Source organism: Frankliniella occidentalis, unplaced genomic scaffold (genome assembly GCF_000697945.3).
Source record: "Frankliniella occidentalis isolate FOCC.00 unplaced genomic scaffold, Focc_3.1 Scaffold22, whole genome shotgun sequence".
In the NCBI taxonomy this organism is placed as follows: domain Eukaryota; kingdom Metazoa; phylum Arthropoda; class Insecta; order Thysanoptera; family Thripidae; genus Frankliniella; species Frankliniella occidentalis.
The window spans coordinates 1,553,727-1,559,874 of NW_026267152.1; positions in this window are offsets into that span (position 1 = coordinate 1,553,727).

Below are 6,148 nucleotides of genomic sequence, written 5' to 3' on the forward strand. Positions count from 1 at the left end.
AGGGGTGGATGAGGGCGGGAAAGGGGGAGGGCCCGGCAGGCAAGGGAGTCGGCGGAGAGGTAGGTGTAGGGTTGGCCGTATCGCAACGCGCATTTGGACGCCTTCCCATCCCGCCTGCATGGTAATTAGGGGTAATTAGAAAGAAGTTTGTTTGGGTCTGGCCTCTGCAGTGCGCCGCGCGCGGCCGGACAGTGGGGGGGCAGGGCCGCGCGCTCTGGACACGCGGCTGCAGTGCGGACCGACCTCGGCGCGAGTGTAGTGTCTCTTTCTCTCCAGCCCAGGTGAGCGAGAGGTATTCTGTTAAAAAAAAAACGACCACCAATATTTTAAAACTTATTGTGTCTACCATCCACAAATTTAAAAATTGAATTTAACATTAGTTTTGTTGTTCTTTTGCTGTTTATACGTTACATAGTTTTCAACTGTTGTTCGACTGTAGATTTATTTATTTTCACGGTGGACGACCCAATCGCCCCCGCGACGACGAGGCGCAGCGGGCGCAGCGCAGGCCCCGCGCGCACGCCCGGAGAATTTCTCATCTTTTAATTACTCGAGCCGCCTCGGCGGTCATTAGTCAACGGGGAGCCGGCCGGCCGTCTGCAGTGAGGGGCCGGCCGGCGGGGGGGCAGGAGAAAGGAAGAGGGGGGGGAGGGTGTGCTCGGCCCAGCGCGCCCTAGACCACGCCGCGGTACCTGATCACACCCCGTTGGGCTCCATTCCACAGAGTACTCGCCTCTACTCGGCCCCAATTCCACCACCGCAGCCCCATCTTGCAGTGACGTCACACTGTGGAAATTTTCATCATAATTATAGGAGTTCCGATTTACAAAATATGTTTGAAAATTTACGACATCAAGGGAAATTCCCCTGTACCATTTACAAGTTTTTCTCACAGTACAGTGCATAGACTAGTTTTTGTTTTGAGAAATCTGCGCAGGGTACATACATTTTCAATTGCGACGTATATCGTGCTGCCTGGTAGAGATCGAGTAAACTATAATGTCAGAATGGCGTGTTTTGCGATCACGGCTGCTGCGTTTTTGTTGTTTTCCTTCTTGTTTTTTCTCCGTGCGCCGCCGGGCGGCTGCTGCGCGCCCCGCGCCCCTTGGCAATCAATATCGTCCGACGACACCCCTTCCATTAGCTTATGCCGCTGCAGCTCGCCTCCGGGTGCTGGGGGGGATGGGGGCGAGGGGCAGCTCCTGAATAGCCTTAGCGCCATCACTTGAACCGGAACGTGGCATTCCCTTATCGTGGCCGAGGCCCCCCTTAAGCCAGTGGGCGCCTGGCAGCCCCCTGGCAGCCCCGTCCCGCCCGGGCCTTGACTTGACTCAGATTAATGGCTGACGGTTATGCGGTTTAATGGTGTAGCTTGTAGCGAGCCTCGGTCGGCCGGTCAGTCGATGAGGTTACTGCTACCACTGCTGCCACCGCAGCAGCCACAGTGCCACCTCGAAGCTTTTACCGCAGGAGGAAGCACTCACTGGTCGAGCTGAGACCAAAGCTAGCCAACTTGTCGGCAAAAGAAAGACATGTTGTGGTAACGTTTTTTGGCCTCGACGTCCATCAACGCTCTCTGCTTTTCGCTGTCACGCTTCAAAACAACCAAAAACGAGAAACAAGCCCAACTTCAGGACCACAGTTTATTTTACACATTTTGGGGTTTGTCATATCGTCCCTTTTAAGCTCCAATCGATCGTGTCCCAACGAGAGACATTGAAGTTATTAGCAGCCCTTTGATGTTGATGGGGATCCCTGAGAATTCCTACAATTCCCTGTTTCCAGTACAACGGGCTGTCATGGTCAGCCGATGCGCCGCTCGACCCGCGGGCGCAGCGTAGCCTCCACCCTTCCACCTCTGTAAAAAAACAAATGCTGAACGGGAAGTTTTTTTCATGAGACTAATTCTATCCGAATATTTGTAAAATTTCAGAATTGCTGCAACGAGGAAAAACAGTCCGTCGATCCTTATCAAAAATTCACGATCACGACATCGTTTTGTAAATCATAAAGTACAAAACAAAATACCGAGACATTTTTCACGGTGCCGGACCGCCACCGCCCTGACAGAGCCCGTCACTGCGGAGCTGAAGCGCCACGAGGCTCGCATGAGCATGAGACAGACCTTGCGGTCTCAGCAGACGCCTCGCCGCTGCTGTCCAGTTTATCAGAAAGTTTCTAGCACCCGTCCGGGCCAGGGCGGCCGAGGCCCGGAGGCTACCCTCTCGGACGGCTGGCCTCACCTATCCCCCCCCCCCCCCCCGCTCCTTCCCACATCAATAAGGTGGGCCTCGAGGGAGAACTCGCGGTGGTTGATGGACAGGCCGCGACGGCCGCGAAGCGCAAAGAAGGCTGGGCTGCGCCAGCGGAGTGCTGGTCGGTGTTAACTGATGAAGCGTCGGACTCAGGTGAGGGGAGCCAAAACTCATCCGGACCCATTTGCAATATTATGAGACGGGGAGAAAAAAAACTGAAACGGTTGCCTGAATTACTCTTCCCACTCCTCATCCTCATCCATTCCATCTACAACACTGATTTGGAAATTGTGTCATGACGATCGACTCGTTTCGTGGAATCAATTTCGAGTTCCCAGAACTGCTTCGAGGACGGCTCGTCGGGCCACAGCCTGTATAAGAGACGGACGAAGCGGGAGAGAAGGGTGGACTTCATTAGCAGCTGTGACGCGGCCGCGGCTCTCCACACCGCATTCATCAGAGGCGGGACCGGTGGGAGAAAGAGAGGTGGGGGTAGGAAGAAAGGGGGGGGAGTCCTTGGGGGGTCAGCGCGGGAGCCAGGCAGACGACGACGGGGAGAGAAACGCCAACAAACACGTGACGTCAATGCCCAATCCATGCTGGTAACAGTCCACACACACCACTGCCACTTCTTGACGGCCGCGAAAAGAGAAATAGGATAAGCAGAGAAAGAGGCCGGGAGAGCCCGCCTCCCGCGTCACCGGCAGAGGCGGCGTCCAGGGGGCTTGTAATGCTTCTTTTCCAGGGCACCTTTCTTTCAGTCCATGCACGCCGCCCGGGAGGTAGGCCGTAGGCCGGTCGGCTGCGCGCGCCTGCACGCCGGGTGGCCTACCATGAGATATACAGGCGCTCCCGCTCCCGGCTCCGCCGCGCTCGCTATGCGGTTTGCGTCTGCAATCAACGTTTTTTCTCAGAAATTCTTTTGTCGAAGCGCGACGCGCGTGTCGGATAGTCCGGTCGGCTCGCGTTGCTGTCAGGAGTGGGGGAAAGGGGCAGTCATCGGCCCGCTCAATTTCCCGCGTGAGGTCGGAGCGGAAGCGGGCAGGCCGGGGCGGAGCTCTTCGTCATAAAAGTACAATTATAGCCACTTGCTGTCAATGGGAGGAGGCGTCAACATCTTTCTTTCCCCCCCCCCCCCCATCCCTTACACATACACACACACACACAGAGTTAAACACCCGTTCTAAAGTTTTACTTCCAATACCGACACGTAGAAAACAGTCAGGAACAGGTGGTGACAAAGCAAGGAAGCGGTGGGAAAGGGGGGGGGGGGTAGAAAAAGAGAGGGACAGGGAAGAAGAGAGAATGGTGTGAGGGTGTGGGTTGTGTTGTGAGATTAAAACGACGGCGTAAGTCGGCCGTTACCCACATCCCTCTGCAAAGGAGCGCGTCGCGGGCCAAGATAAACTCTTCTCTGTGCCTTTTTCTGTCGCGGTATATTCCTCTCCCAGAGGGGTCGCTTTTCTGCCAGCCCCAGTCACTCCCGACGTACATTCCTGTAGGCCTGGCCGCCTTTCTCGCCTTTTTATTCTCTCTCTCTCTCTCTCTCTCTCTCTCTCTCTCTCTCTCTCTCTCTCTCTCTCTCTCTCTCTCTCTCTCGTTTCTCGCTCCTTCCCTCCCATCAGGTGGTCGGAAATCGTGACGTGATGTACGACCCGACTGAGGACCGGGGAATAGGAAATTATGCCATCGCATTTCCTACCAAATAAATCAGCTATGACACTTGGCCAGCGCACCCGTGTGTGGGTGGGAGAGAGACGGAACATGTTTGGGTGCGCTCGGCGCGCGCGCACGAGGGAGGCAGAGTGTAAAGCGAGGGTGCGGGGAATAAATTTGTTGGGGGTGACCACCATGTGAGTGGAAGGCGGCGTTAGGCGTCTGGATGGGTGGCCGCAGTTCTATTTTTTGTTCTCTTTCTATGAGTGAAATATCATTGCCATTTGATTTATTTCAAATGTTTGCCGCACTAGTTGCACACACACACACACGCCAAGCCCAGTCGGCCCAGTTTCCGAACTGGCATGAAAACATTGGTCATGGTGTGCACCGGGACAGTGCGCTGCCGCAGCTTCACACAGCCACACAGCCGCATGTGTAGTTGTTGGAGTACCCTGCTGCCGCATACGCGAAGCGGCATTGGCCTCTTTTGTGTTGTTTTCTCTCTCTCCCTCTCTCTCTCTCCCTCTCTCTCTCTCTCTCTCTCTCTCTCTCTCTCTCTCCCTCTCTCTCTCTCTCTCTCTCTCTCTCTCTCTCTCTCCCTCTCTTCCATGCTCCCACTTTACAGCGGTGCTCCGCCCCGCCCCACCCCCGCAGCAGCCCGGCGAGTAGCTGTCAAGCTCCATAGTGTACGATAACGACTGTGATCCGGGTCTCCATTCGATTACCAACCGATATTGAACTGGAGAGCACGTGTGCACCCCCGCCACCCCCCCCCCTTTTCCTCGCCTGCACATCGTCCCCATTTGAATTGTCTACCGCGCCCCACCCCTCCCCACACGACCGCTGCGCTACGCTACGCCACGCCTCTGTACGTTGCGCAAAGTAACGCCCCCCCCCCATTCAGGAACAGAAGGAGCAGCGAGAGCGCTCGCGGCCGCCGTGCGCCCAGTTGGCCCTGCTAAACACGATTCATTTGACAATCTTGAGAGCTTGTTTAGTGATAACCTCCGTTTAGTGTAGGGGGGAGGGGTTAAAAAATACTCGTGTTTGAGAAGTCACATATTACGTGGGCGATCAAATTTTATTTTCATGTCGGCGTGTTGCGTGGTTCTACACTGACTTTGTCACCCGACACTTTTGGCGGCATGCCGCGCCGAATGACGGTTTGTAAAAACAAAAATCGTTTTTCTCGGATTCATTTGGCCACGGGTGGTCAGCGCCTGCGAGACTCGGGGTAGGCCAGCCCGCAGTACACGCGTGCACTGCGAGAAATGTGTTGCCTACCCGTCAGGCGCCATGAGAGCTTCAAAAGGCCATAAAACTTGTCAGGTTCGTAACGGCGAATGACGGACGTTCTTAACGTGCAATCCCTCGACGAGACGCCGTACACGAACAGGGTGTGTTATGTGCGTGTGAATAACCCCCGGCATATCTTGACACGCTCCGTCCTGGAAATGTGGCATCCAGCCCTGCCTGTGTTTCACGGGTGCGAATGAGGTCAGAGCCGCCAATAACACGCCTGATAACGTTTCCATCAGTGGCTAGTGCGTCTCCCGCGGGACGATATCTCCACGTCGCTCCTCGTCCAGGACCCCGGCGGCGCCAGGCACGTTCCCGAGGGCAGTTTATCGCACAAGTTGGTAGCACCTCAGGGGCTGCTCCGGCGGCAGCGAGGCCTGCTCCAGTCGTGTGGCGCTACAATCGAATTAAATGGTTTCCGCCTGCCGTGGCGGGGTGCGGAGGGGCGGGGTGGGCGGCCGTGGTGCGGTTATGTTGTGCATATCGGATGCGGATCTACCACCCCCCTCCCCCACCCCCCTCTCATTGCGATGCGTGGGAGGTGCATAGCGCTGAGCACGAGTCAACTCTGCGCGGCGCGGCGTGGCGTAGCGTAGCGGCCGCGAAAATCTAGGGTGTTTCCAAGCGCTAAAGCGAGGTTTTTCTTCAACTTCAACGACACGGCGAAAAACAAAAAAAAGAAATGTGTCAAGGTTGTTTAAAAAGAACTGGTGTCGTTCTCAATTGGGTAAGTATTACCTAATTTCATTAAGAACATTGTCAATTGTTGTTGATGTTAATGTGACGTTAAACTCACCTGCTATATTTCCATGAATTGGCCCTACGGATTCGTCTAAAAAGTAAACCCAATGATTTCCTAAAACGGTTGTGGTTCGTGCGATTGCCTTTAGGGGTAGGATAGAGGACCTAACGGCGGGGGGGGGGACAGAAGGGCG